The sequence below is a fragment of the Ranitomeya variabilis genome, chromosome 1 (genome assembly GCF_051348905.1).
Source record: "Ranitomeya variabilis isolate aRanVar5 chromosome 1, aRanVar5.hap1, whole genome shotgun sequence".
In the NCBI taxonomy this organism is placed as follows: domain Eukaryota; kingdom Metazoa; phylum Chordata; class Amphibia; order Anura; family Dendrobatidae; genus Ranitomeya; species Ranitomeya variabilis.
The window spans coordinates 1063674475-1063702436 of NC_135232.1; the positions used below are offsets into that span (position 1 = coordinate 1063674475).

Here is a 27962-nt window from a genome sequence, read left to right on the forward strand (position 1 = left end):
TGTTGATGATTATGGCTTACAGCCAATGTAAACCCAAAAGTAATTATCTCAGTAAGTTAGAATAATTAACAAAATGATTGATTGATATTCTAATTTTGTGAGACACACCTGTATGTCACAGCATAAATGATGCTTATTTCAATGTCTCTTCTTATAGTTGGCTTGTATCCAGCTTGCTATTTCGTTGCTTCATTTCAGTATGACTCTGACTCTTGGCACAATTCTTGGCTTCTGTTAGAAAGGAAACTAACCTCCAATCAGCGAACCGTGATCTTGTGAACTCGGCTGTAGATACACAAAAGACATGACATGTCTTATACCTTCAGTGCTAGGAGGCATGAACAGGCTAATATTGCTCAGTTTTGTTCTTTGAGGCCTGCAATCCTTGATTATACTGTGAACTCTTTTGAAACTAGAGTTATTCTCAGCCGTCTTGATGAGGAGGTGTGCTGGAGTCAGGCGCTCCTGATTCATGAAGAGGCGTTTGGCTCGTCATGAATCAGGAGCGCCGGACGAGTGGTGTGCAACTCTGTGTGCGCCTCGCCACAAATCCTATGCCAGGCCTTCCTGTAGTAAGATTTTGTGGTATAGTGAAGACCACCACTTATCATGAATTTGACAAGCGGTGGTCACCAAGCCATCGTCATTTCCCAGCCCTGTCGGCTTAGTCACAAGACCATTTTTCTCTCATCCGAGAAAATGGGTCTGATTATGCCAATCACACTCTGATTACAGCTTAATCACAGTGTGCTCCGATTTTCTTGGAGATGCAGAAATATAGAACCATTTCTCCATGTTCTCTGTATGGTCAGTCTGTGAAAATTGGACTCATATCATATGAGTGAGGTCCGATTTTTTTCCACCGACCGATAAAGTTGAATGGACGAGTGCCATCCGATTCTCGGAGACAAATCGTGCATGCTGTGATTTTTATCGACATGTGCACGGCCCCATATATTAACATGGGGGCTAGTGCTATCCGTCAAAATGATGGATAGCACTCGTTGGATTTTTACACAAGCCTTTACATAAAGATTACCTAAGGCATGACGCAGACAGGATAAACATTTCACCTTGGGGGCACCCTTCTCTGATAATGGGACACAAGAATGGCCGCTGTACAGTCCATCCATGCAGACATACCATTTGTGTGAGCAGTGCACCTATGTCTTCGAAGCATCTTCCTAAACATCTTTGTACAATCGATTAAATTCCTTGAAGGGACAGAGCTAACGAATTTCACGACTTTCAATTACCACTGAGTTATTATAGAGAGAAATAGATGTGTGTGATGAGATATTTGAGAACAATGGGCCAAAATATTGCTCTTGCACGGAGACCGTCTGATATAAATGTCAAACCCTACATCCATCCACATAGAATTTGAGGCAAAGGGAACTTATCTACTTTTACCCCAGAAAGCAAAAAAGTTAGACATGAATGATTTATCTGGATATTATAATGACATGATGTACAATGCATGTACAGTACAGGATATTGTGCCATTCCATCCTTTTTGGTGTTTTTCAATGGTTGCCTGGCCGTGCTGAAAATAGTAGTTTACCAAAAGCTGGAAAGATACCTGATGAAGACCAAAAGTTACCTACAGAAATTAAAATAGTAATTTAATGATGCAACAGACATGGAAACAGTTGTGAGAAAGCTGCTGTATAACTATACGAGAACATTATGTTGCATACCTTCCTGCCTACGCCTGTTCTACTATCACTTCCTATCTGCCATAAAGTAATATAATTCTGTTTTCCTCCACAATAAAAAAAAAATCTCATCGCTTTTCTGATAAATATAGGCCATTTCCATTGTTCGGAATCCATCAGACATCTTCATAGGGACAGAAATAGAATATTGCAAGGCATGTACTATGTGTGACGCCATTATTTGCACAAGTCGGTGACTTTATAGGCACGCACACAGGCTGGGGATGGGCAAGGGAAGTTTTATAATTAGCAAACTACAAATGTACTAAAAATACAATGATCATAAAACATGTATACATACATTTCATAACCAATATAAAAGAGCCTTACATTATACCACGTGTGTCATTGAATGATTTGTTCATAGAGGGCAGGAGAGGTTTACAGAGCTGCCAGCTTGTGTACTCTAAAAGAAGTTCTCCCAAATTGGAGAAAATAATGTATTTGCTTTTTCCATTAGTGAGGGGTTCTGCCTAATTTAACCACAGTGGGGTGCGCCTACAGTGACACTGTTCTAGGTTAAATAAAAGGAGATCCTTATTTCAGATCACAGACAGGTCCACAAATCCCTTCCCAACAATCTCTAACTGCAGCATTCAAAACTAGGGATCAAGTTGGCGCTCCATTTCAGGGACCATACTCAAAGCAGTTGTGGCCTGCCAGTTGGGTTGTTATGGCAGATGGGGTCCTGCCGAGGTCCCTCAGGCACTGTCGTACCGCTGATAGCGGCAGACCGTGCAGCCACACTGAAGCCCATGAGTCGAGGGGCCCAACCCGACATTACACTTTCAACTGTATCAGTGCAGCGGGCACGATGACGTCACTGCATCGCCCGGCTGTGCACACTGCAGAGACCGGAGCAGCCGGGAACAGGGAGAGGGGTGTTTTGGTTTTTTTAATCAATGAGTACATTGTGGGGGCCATTATACTGTTTGGAGGGCTATGTGGTTGCCATTATACTATTTGGAGGGCTATCTCGTGGCCATTAAATTATTTGGAGGGCTATGTGGTGGCTGTTACACTATTTGGAGGGATATGTGAAGGGCTTTTATATTGTTTGGAGAGGTATGTTTGGGGCCATTATACTGTATGGAGGGTTGTGTGGGGGCAATCATATTGTCTGGAGGGGTTTGGGGTCCATTATACTGTATGGAGGCCTGTGTGGGGGCCACCATATTGTGTGGAGGGTTGTAGGGAGCCTCATTCTTTGTAGGAGGACTTTGTCAAGGCCATCCTACTGGGTGTGGGGGCCTTCATACTGGGTGTGGGTGCCATCATAATGTGTTGGGGTCACTGTGGGGGTATCATACTTTGCATAGGGAGGGTACTGTTGGGTTATCATACTGTTGTTGTGGAGGAATTCCAGGTCTGTCATGTTGACACTCCCTGGAAGCACAACCAAAGACTGGTTTCATAGCAGACTGTGATTGAGATTTTACTTATATAATGCTATACAGTTTTATTGCATTATTGCACTAAAACCAGCAATCTGATTATCCCTGGTTCACGTCCATATTTTAATCCCTGTCCGTTTGTTCTTCAAAAGCAAAGACTAAAACAAAATTAAAAATTGAACATATTTATTATAGACACATCTGTAAAAATCCAAGAATCAAAACATAACATTAACCCATTATCTACCAATGTCCTTTTTTTTGGGACGCCTAATCTTTTGCTTCTAACAACTAAGATTTTATAATTTTTATAATTAGGTCCAATTTTTTGTGTTGTGTTGGCAAAATGAATGTTTTCAAAACAGGAAATCATGTCATTGTCATTTTTAATTGAATATTGGAACGTCCTTTTCTGAAAAATCCATACTTGTAAATATTTTGCAAATTATGTTTCTGATTCATTAGGACCCAAATCATTAAAAATCTGTCATTTAAAAAAAAAATGAAAATTGCTAATTTGGCAAGTAATGGGTTAAAAAGCAAGGGAGAAAAAAATTGCAGTCACCACGTTTATTTCATAAAATGCAATAAACAGCAATCAAACATCGTTTATTATAACCCAAATAGTTCTTCACACAAAAAAACAAGCTGTCATACAGCTTCAGCGACAGAAAAATAAAATCTCTATGGCTCTCAGAAAAAAGTAACATAAACCAAATTGATATCCAAGCTATACAATTGGCATAGCCATAATCGTGCTGACCTGGAAAATCATGTTACCGTTTCTACTGCACAATGAACAAAACCTAAAACACAATGGGGAACTTCATTTTTTTCACCATTTAACCCCACTGAGAATGTATTTCCTGTTTTCCAGTATATTTTATGGTAAAATAAATGGTGTCATTCACAATTACATTTTTTCCCACAAAAAAAGACTTACTTACATGACTTTGTTGATGGAACAATAAAAAAAAGTTACTTCTCTGGTAAGGCTGGTTTCACACTTGCGTTTTGATCTGCAGCGTTTTTTAAAAAAACGCAGGTGGTGAAAAAACGCATGTAAACGCTGCGTTTTTTAGACGCATGCGTTTTTGCATGCAGAAAAAAAACGCGGCGTTTTGACGCGTTTACATGCATTTTTTCCTGCGTTTGCGTTTTTGAAACGCATGCTGAGAAGTGTGTGACAGCTGCCAATCATCAAAATCAACTAGAAAACCCACTATTAATAGAATTAGCTAGGGTTAGGGTTAGGATCCCTAGGGTTAGGGTTAGGGGTAGCTTTTTATTAGAAGAATGTCCTGGTCACCAGGTCACTGATAAGCCACCCCCCACCATCAAGGTGATAAAAGGATCCAAACCCTAACCCTACCCCTAACCCTAGGGATCCAAACCCTAACCCTACCCCTAACCCTAACCCTTGGGATCCTAACCCTAACCCTACCCCTAACCATAACCCTTGTGATCCTAACCCTAACCCTAACCCTACCCCTAACCATAACCCTAGGGATCCTAACCGTAACCCTAACCCTAAGGGTTAGGATCCTAACCCTAACCCTAAGGGTTAGGGTTAGGATCCCTAGGGTTAGGGTTAGGGTTAGGATTCCTAGGGTTACTAGGGATCCTAACCCTAACCGTTACCCTAGGGATCCTAACCCTAACCCTAAGGGTTAGGATCCTAACCCTATCCCTAAGGGTTAGGGTTAGGATCCCTAGGGTTAGGGTTAGGATCCCTAGGGTTACTAGGGATCCTAACCTTAGGGTTAGGGTTAGGGTTAGGATCCCTAGTAACCCAAGGGTTAGGGTTAGGGTTTTCTTGTTTTTTTGTGTGTTTTCTTGTGTTTTTCTATAGAAACGCATGCAAACGCATGTTTTTTTGCCACTTTTTTTTACAGTATTCACTGAAGGGGTTATCTAGTGGGACAGTTTTATAGATCTGGTCATGGTGAAATCAAATATGTGTACTTTGTTTATTTTTTGTTTTTACAGAAATAGACCTATTTATTGGTATAATATTTTTTTCATTTATCTTGTGATTTTCTTTTAAATATTTTGTTTATTTTACTCTTTCTTTTTTTACTTAGTTCCTCTATGTAACTTTGACCTTTGTTTCTCTGATCACTTGTCTCATGCATTGCAAAACAGATGTGCTGCAATGCATGGGATCTGTCAGGTGAGTAGCATTTATTTTCTCATGCCGAGTCGCCATGATAAACAAATTGTTGCATGCTGTGATTGGCAGCGTTTATTGGACGACGGCCACCCATACAAGTCTATGGGTGTGTGCAGAACATCGGACTGCACTTGAATGTCATCAGAGTGCAGTCCCAGATACACTGACTCACAGAATGGAGAAGGGAGAGAAATGAAGTTCTCCATCTTCTCCACACCGGGGATCCGATTCTCGCATGCAATAGAATTGGATCACAGGAAAATGACATTCTACTCACGCTTGCAGAGTTTGAGCCGAATCATCGGATGCTACTCACCAGTGTGAGCGAGCCCTTGTTCAGGCAGATTGCCTGTTAGACCCTGCTGCTGGCTGGTTTATTTACCGTTGACAGTCGTGAAGGGGTTGATGTGTATGGGGATCTTCTGACAGATGATGTCTGTGGAGTGAAGGATCCGGGCGGTTTAAGCTGAATCACCTGATTCATTCATTTTCAGCAACTATCAGAGCAGCAATCAAACATACATGGGTGCCTTAAGGCTGCATTCCCATGATGAGCTTTGGGTGAGTTTTTGACGCTGTGTGTTTTTGCTGCGGCAGAAACATAGTCTCTTAGGCTACGTTCACACGATCCGTTTTTCACTGCGGATTTTTCCGGTCCTTTTTCGGGGAAATCCGCAGTGGAAAACGGCGGTGCTTCTCTCGGCGGATTTGTGTCCTTTTTCTTCTGCGGATTCCACTGCGGGTTTCCAACTGCAGTTTCCTATTGGTGCTGTTGGAAACCCGCAGCGGAATCCGCTGAAAGAATTGACATGGTACTTCTTTTTTCCGTTGGCAAATCCGCGCGGATTTTCCAGCGAAAAAAAGGATCGTCGGCACAGCGGGTTTTGTTTTCCATAGGGTAACATTGTACTGTACCCTGCATGGAAAACGGCTGCGGATCCGTAGCTGCAATTCCGCTACGGATCCGCAGCAAAAAACGGATCGTGTGAACGTAGCCTTACAGTTCTAGCAAAGTGGATAACATCATCAGGAATCACCTTTCCGAAGTGGTTCTTTTAAACGCTGCGTACATTCACTTGCGGTGCCTTTTTCAAATGCAACATTGAAATCTCACCAAAAGCTTGGACTTATAGGGTGAAATGTTATTTGATTTTATGCTGGATGGGCCATTTTTGGTTTCGTTATTTTTTTGTTTGCGCCTTATCTTTGTCCATGTCTGTTAGGAGAATGCAGCGTCCATAGTCGGAAGCAGTGCAAAGTTGAAAGCTTTTGTATAAAGCAGGAAGGAGGGAGTGTTTTTCAGTGGAAATTAATACATGCTTACAAAAGAAACAGGTTTTTCCGAATACTGGTGGTGAGGTTTATGTGTTTGCCAAGTGTATTATACATTGCACAATATCCATGCACTCACAAGACACGTTGCATTAGAACAGCTCGCCTTCATGTTTAGTGCTGATAGAGAAATAAAAGAATTTATTTCATATAAAGCTGACAGAAATATGATGGCCATATGTTGGTACACGTGCACTGTATCTGTCAGTCTGACTGTATACATTCTAGTCGTTAGGCCATGGTCACACGCTCAGTATTTGGTGACTTTTTTACCTCAGTATTTGTAAGCAAAAACCAGGAGTGGAACAATCAGAGGAAAAGTATAATAGAAACACGTCACCACTTCTGTATTTATCACCTACTCCTGGTTTTGGCTTATACTGATGTAAAATACTGACCAAATACTGAGCGTGTGAACATGGCCTTATAGTAAGCAGATTAATTCCCATATATCTCTCAGGCCTCATTCACACTTCAGTTTTGAATCGCATATGTGTAAACATGAGCGTCTGAATGAGGCCTTAAAGGGGTTTTCCACTTTAATACTAAAGGTGTGTGGGCCCTATATTTTTTCTAAGTACATATTGGGGTGTGTGGTCCCTTCCAGGACTCAGCACCCTTCCACTTATCTTTTCCCACCCAAAGGTTTCAATTGCGAGCTATGCCTGGTCTAGTTTTCACTAAGGGTACTGTCACACAGTACCATTTTGATCGCTACGACGGTACGATTCGTGACGTTCTAGCGATATCGTTACGATATCGCAGTGTCTGACACGCAGCAGCGATCAGGGACCCTGCTGAGAATCGTACGTCGTAGCACATCGTTTGGAACTTTCTTTCGTCGCTTGATCACCCGCTGACATCGCTGGATCGTTGTGTGTGACAGCGATCCAGCGATGTGTTCGCTTGTAACCAGGGTAAACATCGGGTAACTAAGCGCAGGGCCGCGCTTAGTAACCCGATGTTTACCCTGGTTACAAGCGTAAACGTAAAAAAAACAAACAGTACATACTTACATTCCGGTGTCAGTCCTCCGGCGTCTCAGCTTCTCTGCACTGTGTGAGCGCCTGCCGGCCGGAAAGCGAGCACAGCGGTGACGCGGTGACGTCACCGCTCTGCTTTCCGGCTATGGCGCTTACACAGTGGAGAGAAGCAGAACGCCGGGGACAGACACCGGAATGTAAGTATGTACTGTTTGTTTTTTTTACGTTAACGCTGGTAACCAGGGTAAACATCGGGTTACTAAGCGCGGCCCTGCGCTTAGTAACCCGATGTTTACCCTGGTTACCCGGGGACTTTGGCATCGCTCCAGCGCCGTGATTGCAAAGTGTGACCGCAGTCTACGACGCTGGAGCGATATTCATACGACGCTGCGACGTCACGAATCGTGCCGTCGCAGCGATGGAAATTTCACTGTGTGACGGTACCCTTAGAAAGAAGGAATATAAACCAGCTCACCCGTGATGCATAAACCAATCCTCGGGAGCACGGACCCGCTGTGTTCAGGCTCATAGAATCCAAAAAAAGAAGCGAATGTCCAGCTTCACCGAATCCGTAAAAACGAGTTTTCTTTATTCACAAACTTTAAGCATAGAGGATACAGACTTCAGCACAAGCCATATGGGTAAGAATCTCAACGCGTTTCTGGAGACTAAGCTCCCTTAATCATGCCATCATCATGTCATGATTAAGGGAGCTTAGTCTCCAGAAACGCGTTGAGATTCTTACCCATATGACTCGTGCTGAAGTCTGTATCCTCTATGCTTAAAGTTTGTGAATAAAGAAAACTCTTTTTTACGGATTCGGTGAAGCTGGACATTCGCTTCTTTTCTAGCTTTCACTCCCCACTCAGATGACGCTGGTTTGGCACATGGAGAGGTAGGACATTCGTGATCGGGTCCATCCATATTTAGATTCACCTTGACATTATTGGAGGCTTTTGCATTTGAGTTCACGTATTCCTTAATCGCAGTGTGCTGGTGCATTGTGTATTTTTATGCTGGTATACTGGTCAGAGTATTTGTGCACCTGTACATTAGTTTAATACTAAAAGTGTGTGGGATATATTGAATATTTTTTTTCTTTTTTAATTAACTTTCTAACATTTTAAACATTTTAACTTCTGTGACTGGTTCAAAGGTGCAACTCAATGAAATTCAGGTGAGAAGGTCATCCATTCTATTAAGGGTTGCTAGATAGCTTCCCGTCTGACCAACTTGACAGTGCTAAGGATGGTGATAGCGGGTTGCACCTTAAGACTAAGCAGGAAGTGAAAAGTGTCAGTTATTTTGGATTTGTGAGGTAATGAGTGGTGAAGTAGGCTTGTTTGGTAAGGTGAAGGGCAGAGTTAGTGGTTAGACATAGAGGGATCTCCATCTGTGAGCTTTTGTCCCATGCAACACATGGTGGGAATCAGGGACGCACATAGAAATCATGAGGCCCCATAGCAGAAGTTCTAATTGGGCCCACCCCTCCAAAAAATATTGCTGGGGTCACATAAGGGCATATCTCACAATTCTCCAGGCTTTACATAGTAATTTTCCTAATGCTGAAGTACTAGATTCCTCTTTCATTGCCCCATAAAGTATGATGCCAATAAAAGTTCCCCCCCCCAAACACAGTATGATGCCCCATGGTGTATTCCTCCACATGTAGAGTATAATGATCTTACTGTACCCCACCTCAGCTCCCGAAGCACAGTGTGGTGACCCCAACATAGTATGATCCCCCAACTTTGACCTCCCCACAGTCCTCCATATAGCATAATGGTCCTACATACAGTGTAATGGTCCAACACCTCGCCACACTGTATAATAGCCTGCACTAGCCCTCCAAACAGTATAATGGACCCACACAGCCCTTCATACTGTATGTCATACTGTAGGTCGCTTTCCATATAGTATAATGGATCTCTGTAGAATATAATGCACTCCCCATGGACCTCCATAAAATATAGTGCGCCGCCCACGATCCTCCATAGAATATAGTGCGCCGCCCACGATCCTCCATAGAATATAGTGCGCCGCCCACGATCCTCCATAGAATATAGTGCGCCGCCCACGATCCTCCATAGAATATAGTGCGCCGCCCACGATCCTCCATAGAATATAGTGTGCTGCCCATGATCCTCCATAGAATATAGTGTGCCGCCCACGATCCTCCATAGAATATAGTGCGCCGCCCACGCTCCTCCATGCAATATAATGCAACCCCCCACGATCCTCCATACTCTATTATGGCAACCGGTAAGTGATTAAAAAAAAAAATACAATACTCACCCCTCTGCATTCCACCCAATGCTGCAGTCTCCTGAGCGTGTGATGTGAACATCTCAGAACAGAGGGCGCGCGGTAATGACCTCATCGCATCGCTGCTCTGACATGTCAGATGCCGAGGAAGAGTCTGCTGACTGTGGGGTAAAAAAACAGACATGACTCTGACCAGTGCTATTCAATGGGGCTGTTCAAGTGAGTTTTTTACATGAACCAAATGTCAGTTTGAAACAAAGAAAACTTACGGCATGTTCTAGTCTCTTTTGTATAGCATCCGGTTTTTACAAATGCCTTGTAATAATTTAAGATGGGAAACTGTATTTGATCTTGTAAATTTTAATAACTTCTGATATTTAAAAATGGATGACCTACAAATCGGATGACAATACACAGGGAAAATTGTTTGGTCTTTTACTTGATGAAAACTGGACGGTTGTTGTGGTTGTTGTGTGTGTGTTTTTTTTTGTTTTTTTTTTAAATATACGCTTATGTGAATTCAGTCTGAAACAATTTTTGCTTTTTTTTTTTTTCTTCCTAACCATACTGTGTATTTTTCTTGCCTGATTTAGATCATAATTCTGCTGTATAACCCTCAATGTTGACACAAAGCTAGTTTTCTTACATTTGCATGCACAATTTCACTCAAAAATACTCAGATAATCTTCTGATTTCACTTTTCCTGCTGTAACATGTTCAAGGCGTCCAGTCTGGAAGGTAGCAAAACAGCCCCACAACATTATGGATATTCCACCATGTTTCATTGTAGGTACATAGCACTAGTATTCATTGCCAAAACACTTTTGTATATAGCTGCTTGGCAGTTGATAGCAGCCTGGATCGGCCCATGTAATGCGGCATTAAAAATAACTAAACCTGATGAATGACCATTTTACTTGTCATATGATTGTTGGCCTGTTTAAAAAGGCCGATAATGGGGGAACCAATGATTCCTCTAAATGAGACAATTAGACTTGACCCCCTTTCTCCAAAGGCCCCAAAAGAGCCGTCTGTCTTGGCTGTATTGTATGTGTGTCCATCAGAAATTAAGATCAAAGTATAATACTGACTAATTAAATGTTAATTTCATGTAACTTTCATGAAATAACGCCTCTCATTGAGATATATTAAAGTATTATATGATTGATCTCAATACAATAAAATTAATAAATGAATAACATTCTCTGCTGTCAGGCAAGACATCCCTTGCCTGCCAGAAATAGAACGGATTTTGAATTAATCATAATCGTATAACATTTGCATACGTCAATTTATTTTTTGTTAATGCTATTTAATTGTTTTGGTATTTTATTCAATGTATTTTTTAATTTTAGAGCATGCATCATGAAAGGTGTGTTTCATTACAGAGTGTTTACTAATCCAAAATGCATTATAACCCCTGCCCAGTTCTGCAAGTCAATTGTTTCCGATGTACCGACACTTGAAGGGAACTTGTCACCATGAAAATGCCGTTCAATCTGCAGACATTGTTATAGAGCAGGAGGAGTCGAGCGGCTTGCAATATAGTTTTGTAAGAAAGAGTCAGCATAATCCACGTTATTATGTAATCCTTAGCTCTTTCTGTGATTTTGGGTCCAGTGGGCGGTCCTTCCTGACAGTGACTGACGGACTTCTTTGTATCAGTGTGCATACAGAGATGGCTGTCAGTCACTGATGGCACTGCCCACTGGACCCAAAATCCCAGAAAAAGCAGAGGATTAAATTATAAAAAAGCAAATTATGCTGGATGTAGAAACCTAGAGATTAATTTTGATTCTGTACAAACTATGTTGGGGGGTCCATTATGTGTAAGCTTGGTACCCAAGATTCAACATATAGAGCTGTGTCGCTGTTCCCTGCATAGTTGGTTACACTGCTGTGCAGGATGAAAGTGTTTCTAGCTGTGATGAGCAAACATGCTCAGATAAGGTGTTATCTGAGCATGCTCGGGCGTTGACCAAGTGACTTCGGCGTGCTCAAATAATATGTTCAATAGCATAATAATAACATGCCATGCCTGCATGTCTCATTGCTGTCTGACAGCCGCAACACATGACGGTAATGCCTAAAAAACAGGCAATCCGTGCAACTGTCGAATAACCATGAGACATGCAGCCACGGGGACTCAAACATATTATTGCACATTATCCTAGCACGTTCGCTTATCACTAGTTTCTAGCTATAAAACTGGCCCTGAATGTTCTTTCTTTGAGAGGGAAAAATAGTCGGGACCAGCAGTCAGTGCCAGAAAGTGATTCAGTCTCATCGCAATTTGTCGTCACATTGTGAAATAGGAAAACCTTTTTAAACACTGTATGTTTATTGAACAGCCTCTTTAAAACACTTATCCATTATTCACAGGTTAGGTGATTAAATGTGTGAACACATGTGGTCCAACCACTGGGACCCCCAACGATCCTAAGAACGGGCGTCCAAAAGTCGCCTATGTGAATGGATTAATAGTGGGCTTGACACAACCACCATTCACTCTTTATAAGAGTAAAGGCTGCACATGCTCATTACTGGTCCATTCACTTAGATGACTTTTGGGCCTCCCCCCATTTTTGGTATCGAGGTCTCAGCAGCTAGACTCAAATCAGTTATACCTTCATCCATACTGTGGATAGGCAATAAATGTTGTGTATGGGACCTCCTCTTTAAGTATTGTGCAGCCCGAATTGAGGTTTGGTTGTAAGGGAGAACAGCCTTCGCCCAGCACTTATTATGGAGTCAATTAGATTGTGACCCGTACCTCCTGCCTCGTGTAAACCAGCTGCCTTTTTCCTAATCTTTAAAAGAAGGAAATTCTCCAAGGCTAAGTACTGAGTGTGTACATGTAGCTTGGTCTACCAGCACAGAAAGGGCTGATTCAGACATCCGTTTTTATCCGATCCGTGTTCTTCAGAACTAGAACCTACTATAGTATATGGAGCTCTTCACATGTCCATACATTTTTGCGGACTGAGAAATCCACACAAAATGAAGGAGACCTATCTGAGCTTCAAATAAAATCAGATCAAACTCGCCAATGCAAGTCTATGGGTCCATGAAAAAAAAAAATCGGACGGAAGTTGAATACCATCATGCACTATTTGATAGTAGAAGCTCGACACTCCTCCATCAGGTTAGGGCTTTTTTTTATCTCAATTAGAGAAAATCTGATGAAACACTGATAAAAAATACTGATAAAAATCAAATTGAGAAAAATCGCTGATGTCTGAATGAGCCCTTACGCTGATGTGTTGCTACAATAGTAGATTAGTCCTGTTACCCCAACAACCTGGCACCCCAACGTGGCCATGAATTATGAACTGAACCTTTTAATTTTCCATATGATCTCAGTAGGAGCTAACAGGTTGTGCAAGCTGTGATCTGTAATCCTCTTACTACTTTATGCATTTGCAAACAATGGTTTGTTTGGGGAAGAATTTAATACAGTCACATGCAATAAGACTTCAAAAATCTCACTTAACCATATTATGGCACATTCTGCTTCTATTCTGAAGACCGTTTTTAGCCCCAGAAAGCAGGATGGCAGAATAGCAGGAACCTTAGAGAATAATCCTAAACTAAAAAGTCCTCTATGGTCTGTGTGTCAATGTTAGTCTGGGACCCTATAACCAACAGGAGCCCACCTTCATGCTGCCGAAAGTAGCCACAATGGAGTAGGGGCCCACTGTGGGATCCTATAGTTACTTGTTGAACCCCTGAATAAGTCTACAATTGAAACTCAAATTAGTCATCATCAATTTAATTTAGATTTGATAAATCAATAGTGCACGTTAAATAAGTTTGTAATGTATCTTGTCAGAAAAAATGTCTTCATTCATGATTAAAATCTGTATTGCGAAGATTTTCCTATTATTGAGATGGATGAGTTAGTTCTGATAAGATTCTATGAGGAGGAAGGAGCTAGAGACTAGTGATGAGCGAATTTGTTCGGAAATCGATCACCAAACATAAATTCGGCACGAATATGGCACATTCGGATTCATGATCGGAAACACAAGCAAAATTTTATAAAATCGTAAAAATTCGGTAAAAAGTGGGGGAAAATATTTGCGTTGCCAAAAAAGTATTTTCTGTACTTTAGGAACAATAATGGTGGTGTATCATGTGCATTTGACATGTGTTTGAGGGGAGGGGGTTTGCAGAGCTCAGAGGCGCGGCATTCATGTGAACTTGTAAAAAATTTTTTTCCTAACTTTGTGTGCACATTGTGGCTAGCCAATCAGGGCGCAGGAAACACCCACAATGTCCTGACTTAATGGCTTTTGTCACTGGCTGTTGTAATCACATGTCCCTCTCCATATAAAAAGTGGACATGTTGTTTTAGCCCCATTTTGACACTATAACAGCGCAGAGAGGCTGCTCCTGATGCTGGCACTGTTAGCAGCAAGATTTTAGCCAGTTAGCTAGGCGGTGGTATATCAGTCAGATAGTGTAGCTAGCTAGTTGCCAGTGTGGCTGTTAAATTTACCTTCCAGCATTTTTTTTTTGTTGTGCACAGCTTCTATTGTGCTCCATGCATGAGTATAGCTTTCTAAATCTTTTTTTTTTTTCCACTAGCTAAATGTGAAACTTTGTCATTTTGTTGGGTAGAAATTAAGTTGTCTGCAGATCTCGCTCATATAGCCAAAACATTTTTTCTGTTGCTAAACGTCATACAGTAGGGGGCTTGACTTTAAAATAGTTTGTAGCATATAGTGTGTTATAGAGGCCTGTTCCAGAGGCCACACGAAAATTCTTGTGTTCCTAACATCATACAGGAAGGGACAACATGTGACTTTCAAATTGTTTGTAGCATATATTCTTTGTCCTACAGGCCTCATCCACACTCAAACAATTCTTCTGTGACTAACGCGATTCAGCATCCCATATTTAACCTTGTAATCTACTGCTGCTGTAAGTCAGCTATTTGCAGAGCTGTTGCAGTTAAAAATCTAATTTATTGATGCTAATACTGAGCTCCTACCACACTATCTGAGCAACATGACTTGGAAAAAGTGAGGCCATGGTGGATGGGGAATTAGGCTTGATGTTCAAGGTGGGGTAGGTGGTAATTTTGTGAAAGCACTAGTGAAGCAACAACATTACGTCCAATGCAAAGACAAGTGACAACTTCTGTTTCTGGATGGGCTGCTCCACTACCTTTCTTTGGCAGCCGCGCAGCGGTACGCCCTGTTGATGAGGCCCAGAAAGAGCATGTGCTCGAGTGGATGGTAAGCACAGCTTTAAGTGGCCTCTCCTTCTCTTCCTCCACCTCAACATCACACCCAGTACAGTCCACAGAGAAGGCACCCAAATTACTCTTGCTTCCCCCCCCCCCCGCATCCCAACTCTCCAACCATAAAACTGACTGTACAGAACCACAGATGAGTGAGTCACATTATATGCCATGGTCATCAGAAGTGTGCTCAAGATTCACATAGTCAAGAGGAGGAAATCTGCCCTTTATGCCCAAAATTTTTTTTAGCTTGGATCCGGGGCGGGACAAAGTAGGGTCCGAGCATCATCCTGAACTTCGTCCTCAGATGTTAACCCCAGGGGGTAGGTGATCCTGATGAGACTCAGATATCTGAAGCTCACATGGACTGTACTGTGCGGTCAGAGAAGGAAGAGGAAGGTGACTCCAAGGGCGAGGAATGTGATAACACAGAGGATGATGATGAAGTGTTAGATTCCAGTTGGCGTGGACATAGAGGCACACAGCTGAGTAGGTCATCTGAGGAGGAAGATGAGGAGGTTACGTTGCGCCATACATCACAGACATGTAGTGATGCAGCCATGACGAGCAATGCATCCTCAGCCACAACTGTGGCTGTGACCAGCAGCATCCGTGGGTCTGCAGCTCACAGGGGTGCCAAGGGTTGCCTATCCTGGGCCTTTTTTGACACTGCATATGATGAGTCAACTCAAGTAATCTGCCAACTTTGCAAAAAAAATTGAGTAGAGGTAAAAAGTGCAATAATTTGACTACTACACGTATGAACCTTTACATGCGCAATCAACATGGAAATCCCCCTGCGCTAAAATGCAGACCTCAACAACCATCAGCCACCCCATCAATCGCATCTACTGCTTTTTCCTCCTCATCCGATACCATGCCAACTATTGAGACACAGGTCTTTGACTGCAGAACCTCTAGTTCTTTACCCGCTCCAGTCACGCTGACTGAGAGCCCACTGCCAGTTGTAACGGAAGCAGACATGCCTGCTGTTTTTGACCAATCTCAGAGAACGAGCACACAACTTTCTCAATCCACCATAACATCTCCGCCTGCACCTCTCTCACAGTCCAGCACTTTGTCCAGTTCACCGTACTCCACCCTCTATCAGCACTGCAGCCAGCCCATGGTACCGCAGTTGTGGTCACGTAAAAGATTGTTTCCTTCTATGCATGACAAAGCTAAGAGGTTGACTCCACCATCTCAAATCTGTTGGCCACAGTTGGGTGAGTTGCTACAGAAAGCACGGAAGCTGTGTGCTCCTTTCCGCAATTCGCAGCCCTCAGGTCATCGACTTGCATTGATACAGAGGTCTTTGTCCATGCCAATTAACAGGTTGATATGTGATGTGCTGACACGGCGGAATTCCTCTCTGTACATGCTGCAGCGACTGTGGCAGCAGCAACGAGCCCTGACGCAGTATGTCATGTCGTATAGCCTGGGCCAACGTCGCATGGATGTGGCGCATATCACGTTTACGGAGTGGGCACCCTTCTGCACAGTTTCAAAATGACTACTAAGATGGGTAGCGCTGACAACGACGTAATCAGCATCACTATTCCAGTCATCTATATGCTGGAACAGACTTTGAATAGCCTGCGGGAGGAGATGGTGGTCCCAGAAGAAGAGGAGGAAGCAGAGGAGGTTGCAGAAGGGATAACATTGTCTCTTAAGTTCAAGTCTGTCATCACACAGGCGGGTGCCAATGGAGGGTGGATTACTGTGTTCAAGGGGGGCTGGTTATAACAGACAAACTGTTATCGAAGGTGCAAGATCCAAGGAGCAAATGGAGGAGGAAGAGGTGATGGGCCTGCAACTGTCAGATAAAGAGGATAACCTCCCCCTCTCTGTTGTTCGTGGTTGGCAGGAGGTGACAAAGAAAACAAGCATCAGTGTTAGGCTGTGTGCACACGTTGCTGATTTTTCGCGTTTTTTTTACTGTTTTTTCCTGATAAAAACGCTATAAAACCACAAAAAAATGCATTGTGGTAAAAAACGCAGCATGTTCATTAATTTTGCGGTTTGTTTGCGGATTTCCCACTATAAAATGCATTGGGAAGTGTCCGGAAAAAAACACACCAAAAACGCGCCAAAAAACGCATGCAGATTTCTTGCAGAAAATTTCAGGTTTTTCTCAGGAATTTTCTGCAAGAATTCCTGAACGTGTGCACATAGCCTTACCCAGCCACCAACACAGCATTTTACCTCATGGTAGAACCTGACATATAAGTGCCTTCTTGCTGCACAATCTGTAACATGATCCCCGTATAGTTAAGATTAGAAATGGTGCTGACTACTGGGTTGCCATTCTGTTAGACCACGTTATAAAACCAAATTTTTTCCATATATTTCCCGCTCTGGAAAGTTTTAAGCTTAAATAATTCCCTGGATTTTGTAATATAAAAAAAAGTTTATTAAAAAAGACCGTGTACAATATTTACACCCGGAACAAAATATCCAAAATGGTGAACAAAAGACAATGAAACTGAAGGCCAAAAGACTCTTTCACACAGCCAATAATTGAGCGTTTGAGGTATCTTGTTTCCAGTCATTGGCCCATGTAAACAATGTTATTGATCAGCTATGTGAGTCTAATTTTATCACTGTTGGCAGCACATCTGTTATATAGGCGATGAGCTGCTGACTATAGACATACTATATGAAACATTTTTTATTTATTCATTTTTTTTTTAACGGCCCTCTGCTTGATCTTGAGCCATGACGATTTGATGGATTAATGATCCATAGGAAAATCGATCGTCTAAAAGCCTAGATGGGGCCACCAGTGTCTTCTCTGCTTTTAACCCGATTGCTTGATACAATCATGATTTTGGTCTTTCTCTTCACCTTGTTCCTTCTCTTCTTCTGACCATGATGTCCTTCTCCACTGATTACTCTCTTCAAATGATGTGTTCAAAGAAGGCAATTCATAGCTTGGTGATCCTTTCTTCGAGTGACACGTCTGACTTGATTTGTTCCAAAATTGATTTTAGTTCTTCTTGTCATCCCTGGTATTGATAGCATCCTTCTCCAGCACCACATTTCGAAGGTGTCGATTTGTCTGCCTTTTTTTGGTTTTTTCCCTTTATCATCCAGGTTTTGCATTTGTATTAGTTATCAAAGAAAAGATCAAACTATGTACGAGCTGTATCTGTCATCAGTGAAATGTTCCTCTATTTGAAGACCTTGTCCAGTGACTTCATTGTTGATTTGCCCATAGCTATTCTCCTATTGACTTCCATTGTCAAGTCTATCCTCGTAAGTCTGTATTCACTTTTGTGAGATGCCTTCAAACGAGCACCAGATTGTTATATCGCTGATCGGCTCTCGTTGGACAAAAACTTCTTGGTCTGTCCTCTGGTAGGAGATTGAAATTCATGTGACAACAATGATTTGTGAAACCACAGGAAAGGAAGTATTATGATGTGGAAGGTAGAAAAGGAAATTCTCAATCTTCAGGGCTTTACATTTAATCATTGATTATTTATTGATGCACTCAGAAATACGTTCATGGAAAAAGTGTTCACCTTTAGCATACCAGAAGCCAAGCATCTTTACTGTAATCTCCCTTTGATGTATCAACTGATTAATGAAATTACTGGAGATTTTCTTCTAATTCACACACAGCCCTTTTAAAGAAACCGTGTCTCGATATCTTCTTGAAAATAAAGCAGTCTGGAGATTGGCTTCTCCAATGTTGGTCGGAAACGCCTAGGGATACTCTGTGTTCGCTGTGGAAGCATTACATGACTGTCCATGTAATATATGTACTGGCTGATTCCATGAGAACTATATCTGCTCATCTTTAGTGACTTTCTAATAAGAAGGGGGTCTTCTGCTTCGTCTACTCTAATAGGCAATATAAAAAGTGGCTGTCCAGGTGCTCTAGCTACCTTCACACTTTCATACTTTGATCATTATTACATTTATGTTCAAAAACTTCCATCTCATGACTAGAGATGAGCGAACATCGTAGGCTCCATCCTTATTCGGCCTTCTATAGTCCTTACCGAAGAAGCTGCATTGGGAACCCGGATACCTGGAGCGCTCCCAATTATCAGCTGTTCCGAGCCGCAGCTGCATATGTCATGTCTGTGTGACAGTCACAACGCATTCATGGAGAATGTGTGTTGTGACTGTCACACAGCCGCGACACATGCAGCTGCGGCTCGGAACAGCTGATAATTGGGAGCGCTCCAGGTATCCAGGTTCCCAATGCAGCTTCTTCGGTAAGCGCTATAGGTGGCCGAATAAGGAGGGAGCCGACTATGTTCGCTCATCTCTACTTATGACAAGTCAGTAGATGGTGTCGGTGGAGGATCTTCTATAGTTACGGCTACTGATATACGGCGAATAAGCCTCCTTACCTTGACAAGCCAGCTGGTATGTCACTCTCCATAAGGAGAAACGATACCCCTTAGACCCCAGTCCAGAGCCTCTCACCTAGCCAAATCAGTTCTCATGCTTCGCACTGACGAGGGCCAACAGCCCGAAACACCGTGTCTGCGAATTGAGATACTGATTTGGCTTTTATCCTAAGTCATATTGCACGACTCGTTAAAGGGTTGATTGTGACTTGTAGGATCGCTACTTCCAACAGGTGGCGCTATAGAGTTAAGTCCTCTTTTTCTCAGAAGAGGCAATTTGCATGGCTACTGATATAGTGATGGTTAGTTGTTATTGGTCATAACTACAAATACCTATGCCACTGCAATGCCCTGCACGTGGGATAAACTACACATCTAATCAGAAGAACTATACTACATTTCTAATTGGAGAATATTAATAAAAATAATTTCCCTCCCTATATGCAAAGGAAATTCTTATGTAAATGGAGTATGAGCAGCACACTATGCTCAGTATGGGGATACCAGATGCATGCTTTGTGATGGGTTGCTGTCCAGTTTAATCGCCAGTCAAAGTTACAAATGAAGCAGAAAAGGGAACACTCCAGACAGAGCCTCAGTACCAAACAATAGTAAAAACTTGGTTACACAGGGTTAATAGCGGCGGTAACGGAGTGAGTTACCCGCGGCATAACGCGGTCCATTACCGCTGGCATTAACCCTGCGTGAGCCGTGACTGCGGGCAGTATGGAGTGGGCGCCGGGCACTGACTGCAGGGGAGTATGGAGCGGGCACCGGGCACTGACTGCAGGGGAGTAGGGAGGGACTAATTGGACTGTGGCCGTCGCTGATTGGTCGCGGCAGCCATGACAGGCAGCTGGCGAGACCAATCAGCGACTTGGATTCCATGACAGACAGAGGCCGCGATCAATGAATATCCGTGATATAGAAAGACAGACAGAAGGACAGACAGAAAGACGGAAGTGACCCTTAGACAATTATATAGTAGATCAGTCAGCGCCCATATAGTGCCTAACACAAGCAATAGCAAAACACTCTGAAAGCATGGAGTCGATGTCTCTATATACAGTACTTGTGTTTTATTATTGTATGTATTATGCCCTGTGGGTGCAGACTGATGATGTCACAGGTAACGACTTGCCCTTGTGATGTCACTACATGCTATTTATGTGCTTTGGTCACTATCCTAGGTGCTAGAAAAAAGGCTGGGATATAAATCAAGTCTCAAATTAGATTACAAATAGACTTATTTTCATAGAAGCTTTGGAGTGCCGCCTTCTCCATTTATTTTTTTTAAAGGGAAAGACCTGTCAATTATCCAAAGAGAAGCTCACGAGAATCCGTCCGAATTACCGTTTCCTTATGGCCGGTTTCCGAGAAAGCATACTTTGTAACCAGAAAGCCTGTTGCCATTTGCCTGTAGCTTGATAGTTTGCCTGTAGATATTATCATCACTTCTGGAGACCTTCCATATAACGACTTTAGCAGTAATTTGGAAGAACTGACTGCTTCTTTAAGAGGCGGCTTCGCTGCTCTTCAGCCTGTTTATGTAGCACCAGTGTACCCTGTGGAGAAGAATACTTCATCTAGCTTAAATGAATGATCATGTTCTAAAGATTTTCTTATGTAAATTTTGTTTTGGAAGTTACAATAGTTCTTTTACTATTGTAAGGCAATTACAACCTTCTATTCTCTGTAATGAATTTGGCCCTCTGGGTAAAAATCTTGTCTTGTTTAAGTACCTGGTAAAAGTCCTTGCCTTGACGTCATACAACCTTGATCTTGCCAGAAGAGAATGTCAGATTAACTCCGCGACTAACTTCTTATCAGAATCGCAAAGTATAATGGTGCTTATAGGGATCTGTAATGACGTCCATTATACTGATAGTTCTTTGCTCTTTTTCTCAGACAGAACACTGACCAATAGTTTCATTGATCCATTTGCACATTAGTTTTAACCCCTTTCCGACGTTGGACGTAATAATTCGTCCACGTCAGACTCCCTCCCTTTCATGTGAGCTCCGGCGCTGAGCCCACATCTTTCCCAGCACAAGTCAGCTGTTTTGAACAGCTGACATGTGCCTCTAACAGCCGAGTGTGGAATCGCGATCCACCTATGGCTGTTAACCCGTTAAATACCGTTGTCAATCTCTGACAGCGGCATTTAACTTGTGCTTCTGGGAAGCGCACCGGAAAACCCGCCCAGCGGCAACCCCGTCACGTGATCGCGGGTCACTGATGGGTTGACATGACAACCAGAGTTCTCCAGCAGACCTCTATAGTTGTCATAGCAAGTGAGCATTTCTGCTAAATACAGGTGATCTGATCATCGCCTATATGTAGCAGAGCCGATCGGACAACTGCAGCGTCTATTGAAGCATGCCAAAAGTAAAAAATGTTTTTACAAATATTTAAAAAATTTTAAAATATAAAAATTCAAATCACCCCCCTTTCAGCCCATTCAAAATAAAACAATTAAAAAAATCTAGCATACACATATTTGGTATTGCTGCGTTCAGAATCGACCGATCTATCAATATAAATGAAAAATTAACCCGATTGCTAAACGGCGTAACAAAAAGTAAAAAAGCCAGAATTACATTTTTTGGGGCCGCCACAACATTGCATTAAAATGCAATAACGGGCTATCAATAGATCGTATCGGCACGAATATGATATAATTTAAAACGTCAGCTCGGCGGACAAAAATTAAGACCTTATCCAACCCAAGATCACGAAAAATGGACACGCTACGAGTCTTGGAAAATGACGCAATTTTTTTTTTCGTGACACACATTGGATTTTTTTTTCACCACTTAAATAAAAAAGAACTTATACATGTTTGGTGTCTATGAACTCATAATGACCTGGAGAATCATAATGGTAGGTCAGTTTAAGCATGTAGTGAACATGGTAAAAAAAACAAAACAAAAAAACTCTGGGATTGCACTTTTTATTTTGCAATTTCACCGTTTTCGAGTACACGACATGGTAAAACCAATGGTGTCTTTAAAAAGTACAACTTGTACCGCAAAAAACAGTGGCCACACATGGCCATTTTGACCAAAAAATAAAAAAGTTATGGCTCTGGGAAAAAAGGGGGAGCAAAAAATGAAAATGCAAAACCAAAAATACCTCTGGTCATTAAGGGGTTAATGATTAATTTGGGGCAAATCCCGACTTTGAAGGCATGTTGATTGGTATACTTCCCAATATAAGAAAAGTGCATGAGACCGATATCAAATGTTGTAGAATTTTTGCACAAATTGTGACTTCTTTATACATGTCAAAAATGGTTGCGACAATAAACGTTTTAGTTTCATGCATTGTTTTATTTTATTTTTTTAAAAGACTGAAATGACGTGTCTAGTTAGCTATAACCCCTTTCTTTTTTTAGTAATTTTTAACTTTTGGTGCAGGTACTAAAGACTAATATTGGTGTAAAACAATTATTTATTATGCTTTGCTTATATAGCACCATCATATTCTGCAGTGCTTTACATACATTAACATCGTTGTCCCCATCGGGGCTCACAATCTAAATAACTTTCCTCCTCAGAGGCTTTTTCTGAAATGGTTTCTACTAGAAAAGTGTTTTTTTGACCGCTTTAAAAATAAAAAAGCATGCACATACCCCAAGAAGGGGGCACTCTACCTGTACGAGATATTCCAGTGATGGTGGTCTTAAGCCTTTCCGTCAGCTGATCAGCAGTAGTGGCAGGTGTTGTACCCTCACCGGTCTGCCAGTGATGACCTAGTCTAAAGACAGACCATCAATATTAGAGTATCAGAACCCTTTTTTTTTTTTTTTTTTTTTTATATAAATGGGGTTACCCACTCCTGGTTTTGGCTTACAAATACTGACGAAGTACACCACGTGTGAATGCAGCCTTAAAGGGAACCTGTCGCCCCCAAAATCGAAGGTGAGCTAAGCCCACCAGCATCAGGGGATTATCCACAGCATTCTGTAATGCTGTAGATAAGCCCCCGATGTATCCTAAAAGATGAGAAAAAGAGGTTAGATTTTACTCACCCAGAGGCGGTCCTGGTACGATGGGCGTCGCGGTCCAGGGCCTCCCATCTTCTTACGATGACGTCCTCTTCACGCTGCGGCTTCGGCACAGGCATACTTATTTGCCCTGTTGAGGACAGAGCAAAGTACTGCAGTGCGCAGGCTATAGGCCTCTCTGACCTTTCTCGGCACCTGCGCACTGCAGTACTTTGCTCTGCCCTCAACAGGGCAAATCAGTACGCCTGCGCCAGAGCCACAGCGTGAATACAAGAAGAGGACGTCATCGTAAGAAGATGGGAGGACCCGGACCGGACCGCCCCTGGGTGAGTATAATCTAACCTCTTTTTCTCATCTTTCAGGTTACATCAGGGGCTTATCTACAGCATTCCAGAATGCTGTAGATAAGCCCCTGATGCTGGTGGGCTTAGCTCACCTTCGACTTTGGGGGTGACAGGTTCCCTTTAACATCAGTATCTCATGGGAGAATAAATGACTGTTGGCACACCCAAAAACCCAGAGGAAGAGAGGACTAGAAAAAGCCATAAGTACAGTGGGTATTTGCATTACTCTGTAGGAACCACAGAACAATGGGTTACATGTGTATATAATGTGTTATGGCCAAGGGGGGGGGGGTGATCTGGGAATCCCAAAAAGTTAACTATTTATGAATTGCTTTAAATCTATAGGGGCTTTAATATCATTGTGGAAATATCACAATTGTTGTTCCTCATTCTTCACAAAATGTAATAAACAAAAGGAAACCACACGACCCTTTACTGATAAATGCCAGGAAAATAAAGTGAAGAATCAGCACACTTACTATCTAAGAGCTATTTTTTACCAAAAACCCAACTGGCCTTAGCTGACTCATATCCATGAGTTCTTCATAGCGGCACACAATGTGACAATGAAATATATTACCATTAATATTTCCTAACATTAAATAAACAACTAGAGACAATGGCATCATCAGCAAAACCCAGAGATCTGCTATCTGGGCGACACCATGCCCTCTAATGTCATTTTCAAGGACATAGACATGTTTTCTGCTTTTTAGAAAACATCGGAGATGCTCAGGAGGGGTATGTGCAGATTAATATATTTACTTTACAATGCCGTATTTAAAGATGAGTTATCACTAGCCCTCTTTTCTTTTTCTTTTTTTTCTTCTGCTGACCACTGAGCCAAAGAGGGCTGACATTTCTGCGCTGCGGTAATCGCTTCTCTGCAACCTTCTCATTATCCCCTCAGGCAGAATTACACTGATAGGTAGCAAACTTATTAAAGGGAATCTGTCAGAAGGTTTTTGTTATGTAATTGGAGAGCAGCATGATGTAGGGGCAGAGACCCTGATTCCAGCGGTGTGTCGCTTACTGGGCTGCTTGCTGTCATTTTTATTCAATCACTGTTTTCATTCTTGCAGATTTACCAGTTTCCTGAATGCTGAGCCATGTATAACTCCGCCCCTACCACTGATTGTACACAGCTGCCAATCAGTGGTATGGGGGGGTTACAAACAGCAGTTGACTAGGAGGCATCAGACAGCTAGTCCTGTAGTGATAATCTCCTTCTGATAAAACACTGATTGTACTGAAACAGCAAAACACATCTGAGTAATGACACATCACTGAAATCAGGCTCACTTGCCCTATATTATGCTGCTTACAGATTGAATAGAATAAATCTCTTAACAGATTTCCTTTAAAAAGCAGGAGACTTTACCATTTATGTGCACAGGTGATGGTTTCAGTGCATCCTTCCAACTCCAGAACAATGACAGTGATAGTCTTTAAAGAAGTCCTCCCATTAACTTTTTTTTTTTTCATTAAATGTGTGTATATGTGCATGTAATGGTCGTGTGAGAGTAAAAATATACTCTCCTACTACCGCTGGATCCTGGAGAAAGTGGCATTCTGCTCCTCTTCTCAGTGATGTCACCACTCTTCAGCCTCTCTGGGTCACACTGCATTCTGTGTGACCAGGAAGTGGCTCTTACACTGTAAATCCATGGTGCGTCAGGACAAGGCTCTATAGACTTATATTGTAAAAAGACTTCCAGCTCACACATGCTGAAATTGAGAGCCTGAACAGAGGGGATATCGCTGAGAAGAGGAGCAGAACAGAGGCGCTGGATCCCGGAGAGAGCAGTGGTAGGTGAGTATATTACTACACTGACACTACACTATGTTACATACCCCTACACACATTTAATGAATAAAAAAAAATCATGCAAGTGCTTCTTTAATCAACACAGACAATAATTCAGGAGTGAAGAGATAAGGTTACAAACCCTGCCATCAGATGAGCTCACTAACTGATTCACGGTTAACTCATTCTATATCCAACTACACTGCTGAAAAAATATATAGGGAACACTAAAACACAACATCCTAGATATCACTGAATGAAATATTCCAATTGCAACTATTTATTCATTACATAGTGGAATGCATTGAGAACAGTAAAGCATAAAAATGATCAATATAAACCAAAATGAATATCCCACGGAGGTCTGGATTTAGAATGATACTCGAAATCAAAGTGGAAATTCAAATTACAGGCTGATCCAACTTCAGTGGAAATGTCTCAAGACAAAAGGATGGTCAGTAGTGTGTGTGGCCTCCACGTGCCTGTATGATCTCCCTACAATGCCTGGGCGTGCTCCTGATGAGGCTGCAGATGTTCTCCTGAGGGATCTCCACCTAGACCTGGATCAAAGAATCAGACAACTCCTGGACAGTCTGTGGCGTTGTTGGATGGAACGAGACATGATGTCCCAGATGTGCACAATTAGATTCATGTCTTAGGAATGGGCAGGCCAGTATATTGCATCATTGCCCTCATCATGCAGGAACTGCTGCCACACTTCAGTCACATGAGGCCTAGCATTGTCGTGCATCAGAAGGAATTCGGGGTCCAGTGCACCTGCATATGGTCTCACAATGGGCCTGAGGATCTCATCCCAGTACCTAATGGCATTCAGGGTACCTCTGGCTAGCAGATGGAGGGCTGTGCGGCCCTCCAAAGAAATGCCTCCCCAATCCCCACACCATTACTGACCCACTGCCAAACCAGCCATGCTGGAGGATGTTGCAGGCAGCAGAACGTTCTCCACAGTGTCCAAACTGTCGCATGTGCTCAGTGTGAACCTGCTCTCATCCATGAAGAGCACAGTGCGCCAATGCCAAATCTGACAATCTTGGTGTTCTCTGGCAAATGCCAATCAGCCTTGGGCTGTAAGCTCAACACCCACTTGTGGATGTCTGGCCCTCATACCACCCTCATGACATCTGTTTCTGACAGTTTGAGCAGATACATGGATGTTAGTGGCCTGCCGGAGGTCATTTTGCAGGGCTCCGGCACTGCTTCTCCTTGCACAAAAGAGGAGGTATCGGTCCTGCTGCTGGGTTGTTGCCCTCCTACAGCCTCTTCCACATCTCCTGATGTACTGGCCTGTCTCCTGGTATATGCTCCATGCTCTAGACATTGTGCTGACAGACACAGCTAGTCTTTTTGCCACAGCTCGCATTGATGTGCCATCCTGGATGAGCTGAGACTTCTTTAGCAACTTCTGTGAGTTGTAGACACTGCCTCATGCTACTGTAGGTATGAGAGCAATGACAAAATGTAAAATGGACAAAAAGGATGAGCACAGAGAAATGGTCTGTGGTCACCATCTACAGTACAACTCAGTTACAGAGGTTGCTAATTACCAATCCTTTCTACCTGTTTTGTGTACCATTTGCATAACAGCAGGAGAAATCGATTCACTATCAGTGTTGCTTCATAACCGAACAGGTTGATTTCACAGAAGTGTGTTTTGACTTGGAGTTACATTGTTTTGTTTAAGTGTTCCCTGAATTTTTATGACCAGTGTATATACTGTGATACATAGAGGCTGTAGAAATTCAGTTGTTTTTCTTATTAAAATATATTGCAAGAAATGCTTTTAACCCCAAAATACATGCTTTTAATAAAAAAAAAATCCCAATGTGTCAATTTATTTTTATGCATTCCCTTGACTATTTTGTGCTTTTTGTATTCACTATTGCATTAGAATGTTGCCATTTTCTTGGAAGGGTGGAGGTGACAGCCAGGGTGTCTGTGGAGGGCAACCAGCTATTTTGCTCTTCCCAGGGAATTTCGATACAGGAATGAAAGTCTAGCTATGCCTCTGCAATCAGGCATACAGATTGAACAATATTGTGCTCCCAAGGCCTTTATTCTCTAATTTTGCCAATTTAGAAGACATGCATAGCGTAAAAAAATAGCATATACAGTAGCTGGCGTGGGGCACTTGGACATAATGGGTTCCAACTCAGTTTGATCACCTTGCTTGCTACTGGTTGGTGAGAAGTTTTACAGACCCATGTACAGATTTTTCATTCTTTGCTATCAGAGTGAGAAGGTTACGTCACAGTGATGTAGAGAAAGTGGAAGGAGATGCAAACATCGACCCATCTCTATCAC

General features: G+C 42.3%; 1 protein-coding gene across 5 annotated transcripts in view; it reads left to right on the top strand.

Moving 5' to 3' along the window:
* RBM47 (RNA binding motif protein 47) overlaps nt 1–27962 on the top strand; it is a 172202-nt gene that overhangs the window by 51418 nt on the left and 92822 nt on the right. The window lies entirely within an intron of this gene.